This window comes from Odontesthes bonariensis, chromosome 9, assembly GCF_027942865.1.
Source record: "Odontesthes bonariensis isolate fOdoBon6 chromosome 9, fOdoBon6.hap1, whole genome shotgun sequence".
Taxonomy (NCBI): Eukaryota; Metazoa; Chordata; class Actinopteri; order Atheriniformes; family Atherinopsidae; genus Odontesthes; species Odontesthes bonariensis.
Genome location: NC_134514.1, coordinates 32,424,614 through 32,436,442, shown reverse-complemented (window position 1 = coordinate 32,436,442; position 11,829 = coordinate 32,424,614). Strand labels below are relative to the sequence as shown.

Here is an 11,829-nt window from a genome sequence, read left to right as displayed (position 1 = left end):
CAGCAGCTCACGGCAGCTCTCATCTCCTCCATGGATATATTGCAACAATCCATCACAGCTCTCTCCACACACCTCCTGCCCGCCGCACCTGCTAGCCGCACAGCCCCCCTCCGACTTCTTCGGAGCAGCCGAATCAACAGGCTTCTCAACTTCTCCAGGGTGCGTTTTCCCTCGCCGAAGCTCGCCCCGGCTCATCACAGGGTAAGATGCGGGACTCTGTCTCCGTTGTTTTAACATGCCTCACCTGGTCTCCCTGTTTGCTTCCCCATGCTCTCATGCTAGGCCGTCGGCCACAGTAGCGCCCTCTGTCCCTCCATTCCGTTAAGCCGGCCCCCTCCGCTCCCCCAGCTGATCACCGTACAGGTAACAGCCGGCTAGCTCAGTCGGTAGAGCATGAGACTGGTAATCTCAAGGTCGTGGGTTCGAGCCCTACGTTGGGCGTAGCAGTACAATCAACAGATGTTTGCACTTAAGTCAAAGTTCAGCTCTGTTACCACCATCACAGCATCCTCAGTGGTGTTTCTTTGAATGATCAAAAAAAAAAATTATGTCTTGCTAACAAGGACCATTTATTTCTTAGTCTAACGAAATGATGTTGCAGCCAAGAACCGACCAAACTGTTGGGTAAGGCGTTGTTAACACATGATCAGCATGTAAAGATGTTGGTGACACCATGTTTCATAAGTGTTGCAGCTCAACTATGATAGAGTATTAACTTGTAATGATATTGACTAAATCAGACCGGAAGAGAAAAGATGACCGGAATATCGATAACGATGGAACTGACTATGATGTTGACTCTGATGTGAAAACAGTCGTGTGCATATTAAGTGAGAAATGCAGGCGTATTTTTCTCTTGCTGTCTGGAAGGCAGAACTTTAAAATTGGAGGAAATGTTCTTATTACCTCAAACGGTCTTCACATTGCATTTCCCACAAGGGAAGTCAGGGCTGTGCTGTGACACAATACGTTTGGTATGCGGATATGTTGCAGACCACATAAAGAGTCCTTCAGCGTGGCGACATGTACACAGCTACACCACTGCATTCAAATGTATAGAGGAGCTCCTCGAACAGCTAGCTGCGATTGTGAGTGCAGCCTTGAGATGAAATGGCTGTCACTGGGGCTGCTGTTGGCATTGTTAGGATTATGGCTGCAGCACATTTGTTTTAGTGTTCATGACATGCAACAGCTCGATGCAAAGCGACGGCTGCTGCAATGCAGCATTAAAGCTGCCGTGTCTGGAGCAGCATAAACTGTTACAGCTTGACATAACCACAGCAGTAGCCATCACAGCGAGTGACTGCGCTCACATACTTGCCCTGCTCTGCTTTGGTCTCCAGTGCACTGCTCTGCTCTGCCCTGCTGTGCTCCCCCGTGCTTTGCTGTACCCTGCTGTGCTCTGCTCTGCTGAGCCCTGCTGTGCCCTGCCCTGCTGTGCTCTGCTGTACCCTGCTGTGCCCGGCTCTGCTCTGTTCTCCCGTGCCCTGCTGTGCCCGGTTCTGCGCTGTGTGCCCAGCTCTGCAGTGCCCTGCTCTGCTCTGCAGTGCCCTGCTGTAGCCGGCTCTGCTCTGTTCTCCCGTGCCCTGCTCTGCTGTGCCCGGTTCTGCTCTGTGTGCCCTGCTCTGCAGTGCTCTGCAGTGCCCTGCTCTGCTCGGCTATGCTCCTTGGCTCTGCCTCACGCCCTGCTGCTGCCCCGTTAGACAGGGCTTTAATCTTTACTGCTGGCAGCTGCTCGAATGTTGTGACGCTTCTGCCTCTTGCACAAGGCCACACTGATCTGTGGGACATTTGCAGAGTATCGTGCCGCATGATAGATTTTGTTATTAGTTGTTTTTAAACCGACGCCACCGTATTCTCAATCAGCCGCTCCCAAGGCAGTGTGACAGCAGTCATCTCTCATTGTGTCTTGGCGCACCTCACACAGCTACTTTCGTCCCGGATCAATGAAATATTGTTTTTAAAAGATTTTAGCCACTCGGAGCTGTTAATACTTGAATAAGTAAATGGGTGCTTTCGTGTAGCAGCTGATCTGCTGGCTCTACTTTGTCTTTCAGCGGCTCGTGTTTTGCATCCATGTCAATGGTTGCAGGGTTGCTAACCTTTGCTTTGAATTTTCCCCTTTTGTAAAGGACGAAAACACGTTTTACATTTAATAGTTTATTTAGGCTCTCCTGCATAGCTTGACCAGCGACGTTTCAAGCTCCCTTATATTCGATCCCTCCTAGCTGGCTTTAACTTCCATGCAAAACTCTATCATCTGGGCTCATGCCCAAGTCTGTTCTCTAACCATGCCATTAAGCCCCTCCTGAAGGGCATGGCTAAGCACTCTCCTCCCCAGCTCGATGGCAGAAAATCCATCACTTTTCTTAAGAGCCTTCTTTTAACCCAGAGGTCGTCCCCCTTTTCTTCGTACCTTAAAGCACTCCTGTCAAGCGTTTTCTCTTGGCCTTCTACGGACTCCTTAGGGTAGGCAAGTTCACATCTCAGGGCGTCTTCAACCCGTCAGTAGATCTGATGCCCGACGACTTGGTTTTGTTCCCGATCACTTTGACCTCCACCTCAAACATTCCAAGGGCAAAGGCCCTGCCGACATCTCCATAGCCTGTCTCGGCGGCCCGTTTTGTCACTTCCTAGCCATGATTTAATTTGCTGACAAACGCCATAAGCTCCGCCCCTTCATTGGCCCCTCGTTTCTCACTCCCGACGGCTCCCCCATGACTGCAGCATGGTTCATCAGATTCCTTAGGAAATCCCTGGCTCTAGCTGGCCTTTCCCCTCTCCAATACTCTGGACATTAGTTTCGGATTGGGGCAGCTACCTCCGCAGCCGTCCAGGGTGTTCCTGAGGCATCTCTCCAACAGCTCGGTCGCTGGTCTTCGGCAGCCTACTCTTCCTACATCCGTCCAGACCTTCAATCCGTGCTCGCTGCTCAGCGCTCGCTCAGCTTATAGGTAAGCTCTCGCAACTACTGGTGGTGGAGTCTTTCATCTCTAATTGTCGCTTCTCTCTCTCTCTCTGGCAGCACTATCTCTTTGGCAGAAAAAGGGGGCTTTCGATCTCTATGGCAAATCAAGTGAGCTCACTGTTCCTGCCGCAGCCCAGGAGGGCTCACTGTTCCTGCCGCAGCCCAGGAGGGCTCACTGTTCCTGCCGCAGCCCAGGAGGGCTCACTGTTCCTGCCGCAGCCCAGGAGGGCTCACTCTCTCTTTCTCTCTGTCCGCAGGCAGCCCAGGCGGGCTCACTCTCCCTCTCTCTCTCTGCAGGCAGCCCAGGCGGGCTTAATCTACTGCAGCCAGGCGGACTCACTCTCCCTTTCTCTCTCTCCGCAGGGAGCCCAGGCGGGCTTAATCTACTGCAGCCAGGCGGACTCACTCTCCCTTTCTCTCTCTCCGCAGGGAGCCCAGGTGGGCTCACTCTCCCTTTCTCTCTCTCCGCAGGCAGCCCAGGAGGGCACACTCTCACGTTCTCACTCTCCTCAGGCAGCCCAGGCGGGCTCAATCTGCTGCAGCCCAGGCGGGCTCACTCTTACGTTCTCTCTCTCTGCAGGCAGCCCAGGCGGGCTCAATCTACTGCAGCCAGGCGGGCTCACTCTTACGTTCTCTCTCCGCAGGCAGCCCAGGCGGGCTCACTCTTACGTTCTCTCTCTCCTCTCAGGCAGCCCAGGCGGGTTCACTCTCTCTTTCTCTCTCTCTCCTCAGGCAGCCCAGACGGGCTCAATCTCCCGTTCTCTCTCTCCTCAGGCAGCCCAGGCGGGCTCAATCTCCCTTTCTCTCTCTCCTCAGGCAGCCCAGGCGGGCTCAATCTGCCGCAGCCCAGGCGGGCTCAATCTCCCTTTCTCTCTCTCCTCAGGCAGCCCAGGCGGGCTCAATCTGCCGCAGCCCAGGCGGGCTCACTCTCTCGTTCTCTCCCTCCTCAGGCAGCCCAGGCGGGCTCAGAATACCGCAGCTCAGGCGGGCTCAATCTACCGCAGCCAGGCGGGCTCACTCTCTCGTTCTTTCTCTCCTCAGGCAGCCCAGGCAGGCTCTCTTCTTTTTTGGAGGGTGGGCAACCCTTCTCACAGGCTCCTTCCTCACCTTGCAGCCAGTCCCTCACCAGCTCGGCCCCGGCTCAGTTTTTGGGGGGAAGATATTCAACATCTATCTCCCTATGCCGGACTTGCAAGCTCACAGCGGTTCAGCTTGCATGTCCTCCGCCGGGGCCCGAGCGCCAAAGAAATATTGACAATAAACCTTGCAATTGTCTCCTATCTCTCCGTGTGAGTCTCTCCAGGTTGAAATGAAGAATAGCCGCAAATTCAACATGGCAGACTCACCAGGTGTTGGCAATCGCTCATCAACCTCCAGGTGTTGGCAATCGCTCAACCATCCAGATCCACATATAAGGCGCTCCTGCATGGGGCTTTACCGGTTCATCGGCAAGCTGCATCCCACCACCTCCCCATCTCCACCCGATGTCTTGATCTCCTTCATTTGTATGACTCCGCCACCAGGTTCGGGTCCCAAGGGGGGAAGATATTCAGCATCTATCTCCCTATGCCGGACTTGCAAGCTCACAGCGGTTCAGCTTGCATGTCCTCCGCCGGGGCCCGAGCGCCAAAGAAATATTGACAATAAACCTTGCAATTGTCTCCTATCTCTCCGTGTGAGTCTCTCCAGGTTGAATTATTCTAAAGTGGAGATTAGTTGCCAAAAGTATGTGTAAATGAATCTGTAACACTACAAATCCCAGCTGTGAGTGTAAACTTGTGGAGGGTCAACGTAAAAGCCGGGATAACGCTTTGTCTAGCTAAAAATTGCATTGTAAAAGAAGAGTTGTTCACTTCACTGTCAGTGGCTTTAATGTTGGGGATGTTCAGTCTGTCCTCAATAACTTCACTCATGTTGAGTGAAAGGAGAGCCAACTGCTACAGCTCCAAACAATATAGTAATACAGGACATTTTTGCAATTGTTATCAGCACTCTTAATTAACAATTTGAGAGAGCAAAGAGAGACGCATTTGAGATGAAGGAAGGTACCCAAAGTTAACCATCAAGCTTTCCGTATAGGTTTGTTAAAGTAGGAGGGCTCGTCCGGGATTTGAACCCGGGACCTCTCGCACCCAAAGCGAGTATCATACCCCTAGACCAACGAGCCAAAAGATGGTCTTTTTGCGTTTCGTGAGAGCACGTGGACAGCTGACGTAGCCATGGAATCCAAGGAATTTGTGATTGCTTTCTTTCTTATTTGACTTTTCCAGAGCTATGAGCCTATATTGCTTGGAGTTGGCTCTCCCTTCACTCAACGTGAGTGAAGTTATTAGGCACATACACTGAACAGCCCACACAAACTCCTGAGACCAATGAGCCAATACTCACCGCCAGGTTCCACCAACTCACATCACATTTTATCAAGAAGCCCAACTTTAAGACAGAACAGGTCTATATCTCCATTTCTCTACCATTGACTTGAAACGTTTCAATCTGGATTTATAGAACAAATACCAAAACTGCTTTAGATAATACTGCAGAGGGTGTGCTTCCATGATACAGGATTACTGACATGCGTGGATTTGTCTTTCAAATTCCTGATAAGAAATTAATTTAAGGACTTGAAGCAACTTCGGAATGAGTGGTGGAGGTTTGAGCTGTATTGCCATATTAGGGTTTTGATTCCAAATGCTATAGTCATTGATTCAATCCTTCTCTGATTTCACAGCAAAGGAAAAACACAAGGCCAGTAAACCAGGGAAGGGCTCGTCCGGGATTTGAACTCGGGACCTCTCGCACTTAAAGCGAGAATCATACCCCTAGACCAACGAGCCCAGATTTGCACCTTTAGACTTCATGCGAGTGTCGCGGGCCACAGATAGCAAAAAGATACCCTCGGAAGGTACGTTCGATCATCGAATAGAAACATCCTACAACTTTCAGTTCAGCTTACTCAATGTCAGTGTTGCTTCCATTTTTTTTTATTTCAAAGTTCTCTTATTCTAAAGTGGAGATTAGTTGCCAAAAGTATGTGTAAATGAATCTGTAACACTACAAATCCCAGCTGTGAGTGTAAACTTGTGGAGGGTCAACGTAAACTCCAAGTAAAAGCCGGGATAACGCTTTGTCTAGCTAAAAATTGCATTGTAAAAGAAAAGAAGACTTGTTCACTTAACTGTCAGTGGCTTTAATGTTGGGGATGTTCAGTCTATGTCCTCAATAACTTCACTCATGTTGAGTGAAAGGAGAGCCAACTGCTACAGCTCCAAACAATATAGTAAGACAGGACATTTTTGCAATTGTTATCAGCATTCTTAATTAACAATTTGGGAGAGCAAAGAGAGATGCATTTGAGATGAAGGAAGGTACCCAAAGCTAACCGTCAAGCTTTCCGTATAGGTTTCTTAAAGTAGGAGGGCTCATCAGGGATTTGAACCCGGGACCTCTCTCACCCTAAGCGAGAATCATACCCCTAGACCAACGAGCCAAAAGGTGTTCTTTTTGCGTTTCGTGAGAGCGCGCGGACAGCTGACGTAGCCATGGAATCCTGGGAATTTGTGATTGCTTTCTTACTTCTTTGACTTTTCCAGAGCAATGAGCCTATATTGTTTGGAGTTGGCTCTCCCTTCACTCAACGTGAGTGAAGTTATTAGGCACATACACTGAACAGCCCACAAAAACTCTTGAGACCAATGAGCCAATACTCACCGCCAGGTTCCACCAACTCACATCACATTTTATCAAGAAGCCCAACTTTAAGACAGAACAGGTCTATATCTCCATTTCTCTACCATTGACTTGAAGCGTTTCAATCTGGATTTATAGAACAAATACAAAAACTGCTTTAGATAATACTGCAGAGGGTGTGCTTCCATGATACAGGATTACTGACATGCGTGGATCTGTCTTTCAAATTCCTGATAAGAAATTAATTTAAGAAGGACTTGAAGCAACTTCGGAATGAGTGGTGGAGGTTTGAGCTGTATTGCCATATTTGGGTTTTGATTCCAAATGCATTCAATGTTATAGTCATTGATTCAATCCTTCTCTGATTTCACAGCAAAGGAAAAACACAAGGCCAGTAAACAAGGGTAGGGCTCATCTGGGATTTGAACCCGAGACCTCTCGCACCCAAAGCTAGAATCATACCCCTAGACCAACGAGCCAGGATTTGTACCTTTAGACTTCATGCGAGTGTCGCGGGCCACAGATAGCAAAACGATACCCTCGGAAGGTACGTTCGATCATCGAATAGAAACATCCTACAACTTTCAGTTCAGCTTACTCAATGTCAGTGTTGCTTCCATCTTTTTTTATTTCAAAGTTCTCTTATTCTAAAGTGGAGATTAGTTGCCAAAAGTATGTGTAAATGAATCTGTAACACTACAAATCCCAGCTGTGAGTGTAAACTTGTGGAGGGTCAACGTAAACTCCAAGTAAAAGCCGGGATAAGGCTTTGTCTAGCTAAAAATTGAATTGTAAAAGAAAAGAAGAGTTGTTCACTTAACTGTCAGTGGCTTTAATGTGGGGGATATTCAGTCTATGTCCTCAATAACTTCACTCATGTTGAGTGAAAGGAGAGCCAACTGCTACAGCTCCAAACAATAAAGTAAGACAGGACATTTTTGCAATTGTTATCAGCACTCTTAATTAACAATTTGGGAGAGCAAAGAGGGACGTATTTGAGATGAAGGAAGGTACCCAAAGTTAACCATCAAGCTTTCCGTATAGGTTTCTTAAGGTAGGAGGGCTCGTCCGGGATTTGAACCTAGGACCTCTCGCACCCAAAGCGAAAATCATACCCCTAGACCAACAAGCCAGGATTTGCAACTTTAGACTTCATACGAGTGCCGCGGGCCACAGATAGCAAAAAGATACCCTCGGAAGGTAAGTTCGATGATCGAATAGAAACATCCTACAACTTTCAGTTCAGCTCACTCAATGTCAGTGTTGCTTCCATTTTTTTTATTTCAAAGTTCTCTTATTCTAAAGTGGAGATTAGTTGCCAAAAGTATGTGTAAATGAATCTGTAACACTACAAATCCCAGCTGTGAGTGTAAACTTGTGGAGGGTCAACGTAAACTCCAAGTAAAAGCCGGGATAACGCTTTGTCTAGCTAAAAATTGAATTGTAAAAGAAAAGAAGAGTTGTTCACTTAACTGTCAGTGGCTTTAATGTGGGGAATATTCAGTCTATGTCCTCAATAACTTCACTCATGTTGAGTGAAAGGAGAGCCAACTGCTACAGCTCCAAACAATAAAGTAAGACAGGACATTTTTGCAATTGTTATCAGCACTCTTAATTAACAATTTGGGAGAGCAAAGAGAGACGAATTTGAGATGAAGGAAGGTACCTGTCAAGTTTTGGTGGTTTTGATGGTTTCAGGATTTCCTCAACTCCTCTGGTGTTTTTTTTTCCAGCTTTTCCAGGTCGTTGTGGGAAGTAAGCACGTCGTCAACATAAGAGTCTTCCTCCAGAATCCTGCGCTCCTCCTCCAGATGAGTGAACATGGGCAGCTTTGCGGTCTCTCTCATGGCCAGCTGTGCGATGCACCCTGCTGGTCGGTCACCAATGTTGACTTGGGTGATGGCATACTCTTCAAGTTCATTGTCTTCGGTGTCTCTCCAGAGAAATCTGTGAAGATGCATTTCCAGGTCTTCCAACCACACTGAATTATACATCTTCTTGATGTCTCCGAGTGCGGCATGCACACCTCTCCTGAACCTGAGTAGCACTGCACGGATTGGATTGAGGACATCAGGTCCTTTCAGCAGAAGATCATTCATACTGAGTCCCTTGAACTTTTGGCTGCTGTTCCAGACCAGGCGTCCGTTTCACGTAGCAGGTTCAACCAACTCTGAGTCTATTCCTGATCTCTGAGTTGATCTACTCTGAGATAGAAAACCCTGAGTTTTCGGTTCCAGAAACGCTGATTTGAGTGAGGTTAATCAACTCTGAATAAGTTCACCTTGAGTTTAGCGCGTGCACCACAACTTTAAAAAGCCAGCATCAATGGAGCCCCGATTCGACGAGTCACCTTGGCAACGGGGAAGAGGAGGGGCTACGTTAATTGGAAATCTTAATGCGCTCATACGGCGAGTTTCAATACGTTTTTAGAAATAAGTGCAACACCGCTGCAGCAGCAAAAGTGTAAGTTTAAATGTAGTCCTTTGCAATCACAATAATATTACAGGGAAACTGCTTGAATGGTAGCCCATTCATTTATTTCATTTAGGTGCAATCCCGCAGGGGAGAAGCGCACTTTGCAGCAGTTTAAGATGAAATATAAAAACATTGTTCAAACAGGTGAGACCTCGGCATGGAGGTACCTCATTTTGATCATGTTTTACACTGTAAAATAAATATTAAGTGGCTATTTGACTGTGCAGTTATTTTATTCCCAACATAATGCTGTTTTCACACACATAAACTATGTCTTCTCATCTATATCATCCATCCATCCATTATCTATACACCGCTGAATTCGTCAGTCGGGTCGCGGGGGGGCTGGAGCCTATCCCAGCGGTCAATGGGCAAGAGGCGGGGCACACCCTGCGCCGCCAGTCCATCACAGGGCCACATAGAGACAAACGAGACAAACAACCATACACACTCACAGTCACTCCGAAGGACAATTTAGAGTCATCATCTATATCATGTTCTGTTAAATAATTAAGCCTATTTAAACTAAGGCAGATGCCCGTAAAACGGGTTGTGGCCACCACCTCTAACGGGAGGCCAGTGGCTGAGGGAATCCACCCCCAAGACACGAGTGCCTTTATAAAATATAATAGGCCTATATATGTCTTTTTTAAGCCTATTCATACAAATATTTATTTGTCTTTTATGTCTTTTTTTTCTTTTGTCCCAACACATTCTGATGGTGCCGCTCAAAAAGATAATTGTCTGTAAATGCAAAAGTCTGATAACCATCTCCGACGAATATTTATTTCTCTGCGCAGTAATGCTGCACCTTCATCCACGGGATCGTTGTCAAAAGGACATGTTCGTGAAAAAAGTTGCCTCCTACTGTGCCTAATGGACTTATAGAAGTAGAAGAACTCGCTCTGCTGACTGAATGAATGAGGAAATCAAATGGCGTGTGTGGCTGAAAGAGGGTGGAGACAGAAAGAAACTCAAGGTTTCTTGAATAAAACCTGGTCCCGACCAGGTTAGGTTCAGAGAGTCTGTTACTCCGGTAACTGACCGTGAGGTTAAGTTACCTCTCTTTGTGAAACGGAAAACTCAGGGTTTCCCTCATTTCAGGGTTAACCTACTCAGAGTTTTCATTAAACCTGCTACGTGAAACGGACCTCTGGCGTACAGGTGTTGTGCCAGAGTGTGGGTTTGGCGCCACCAAGTGGCTGACATACCATACTGGTCCTGTCCAGTTGGCCATCGTCTCTTTGGTGAGCTTCATTGCTGCTCCTCTTTCCACCATTTCGTGAACTTGAGTTGCATATGTCACTTTCCACTCTGGTTCTTTTTTGAGCTGTTTCTCTGTTCTCAGAAAAGTGCCTTCCACTCCACTTCTGTTGTTGGACAGAGAAGTTGGATCTTCAATCCATGGGTACTTTGTGTCCCAGTGTGGTTCACTGCTGTGATTGTCAGCGTTGACGTAGGTGAGGCCTGTCCTGATGATTTCAAGCTCCTTCTCCTCACTCAGTGTCATTTCTTTTCCTCCTGGTTGGCAGTTGCCGCATCTGCATCCTCCACACTTTGGCTCGCATGCTGCTCCAATACTGTCCCATTTCCACTAGTTGAGGAATTCTTTGTTGGTTACAGTGGTTTTGGTTTCAGCTCTGATTCCATTGGTGTCACAGAGTTCTTGGTACTTCACAGCTGTGGCCCTCATGGATCGTGCGAAGTGGGTTTTTGATGTATGCGCTTCCAACTTCACTGTTTCGAAGAGGTCTGGGTGCGTTCCTCCGACAATCTTCCCTAGTGGGCCGTCCCATAGCACGAAATCACCCACCATCTTCATCCTCTGCGGCACAAGTCGTCCCTCGCGATGGCTGATGAGCAGCTCTATTTGCTCCGGTCTGCGGAGGTCATCCAGGCTGGTCTTTGGAGAGAAGCTTTTCAGCTGTTGGGGTGCGACTGTTTTTTGTACCTTGGCTATCTCCTCCAAGCCATAGCAGAGGAGTTCATGGGCTCTCTCGGTTCCTGTAGGGGTCTTCACTCTCACTCTGAGATGGTATCTCCTTGTCTTTACTTTAAGGGCCATTCCTCCAACCCCATGGACAACTAGTGTGATTTTCTCACTCTTCAGGTCAAGCCTCCTGGCTGCACGGTGGGTAATGTAATTCGTGTCAGATGCTAAGTCGATTAGAGTTCCGATCTTCTGACCTGCATTGGTGGTGACTTCGAGAAAATGAGGATCACTGGGAGTTCTTTAACTGCACTTCCTTTCATGCCTCCAGGCTTGTCTGTGCAGAGAGATCTTGCTGAGACATTTTCTGCCATTTCAGGGGACAGTTCTGACATGAATTGTTTTTGTTCTTCTGTCAGTTTGTGCCTCTTCATGGTTGACTTAGATGTTTCTGTGTCGTCCCTTTTAGGGTCTCCTTTCTGGCACAGGAAGAAGTGATGGCCTCTTCTACATCCCGGCTTTCTACACAGGTAAGTGTCTTTGCAGGTATCGTCTTCATGACGCTCCAGGCACTTTGTGCAGGCTCCCAGCCTCTCCACAGCACTCAGTTTGTCTTTCACCTTCAGGTCTTTGAACTGTTTGCAGAAGAAGAGCTTCTCTGCGTGCCGCTCATCACCACAGACGACGCATCCCTCTTTACTCGTGGACTTGGTAGAGGCGTACTTCTTGGAGTCAGCTGGTCTCTTGTCCAGCTTCTCACACACTCCAA

General features: G+C 47.9%; 3 non-coding genes across 3 annotated transcripts; 1 reads left to right on the top strand and 2 right to left on the bottom strand.

Annotated features, from left to right (window-relative positions):
* Positions 1–368: 368 nt before the first annotated feature.
* On the top strand, positions 369–441 carry trnat-ggu (transfer RNA threonine (anticodon GGU)). The gene has a single exon. It is a non-coding gene; the product is annotated as a tRNA-Thr (tRNA).
* Positions 442–5,063: 4,622 nt separating this feature from the next.
* On the bottom strand, positions 5,064–5,135 carry trnap-ugg (transfer RNA proline (anticodon UGG)). Its single transcript has one exon. It is a non-coding gene; the product is annotated as a tRNA-Pro (tRNA).
* A 595-nt stretch (positions 5,136–5,730) lies between these two features.
* On the bottom strand, positions 5,731–5,802 carry trnal-uaa (transfer RNA leucine (anticodon UAA)). The gene has a single exon. It is a non-coding gene; the product is annotated as a tRNA-Leu (tRNA).
* Positions 5,803–11,829: the final 6,027 nt, after the last annotated feature.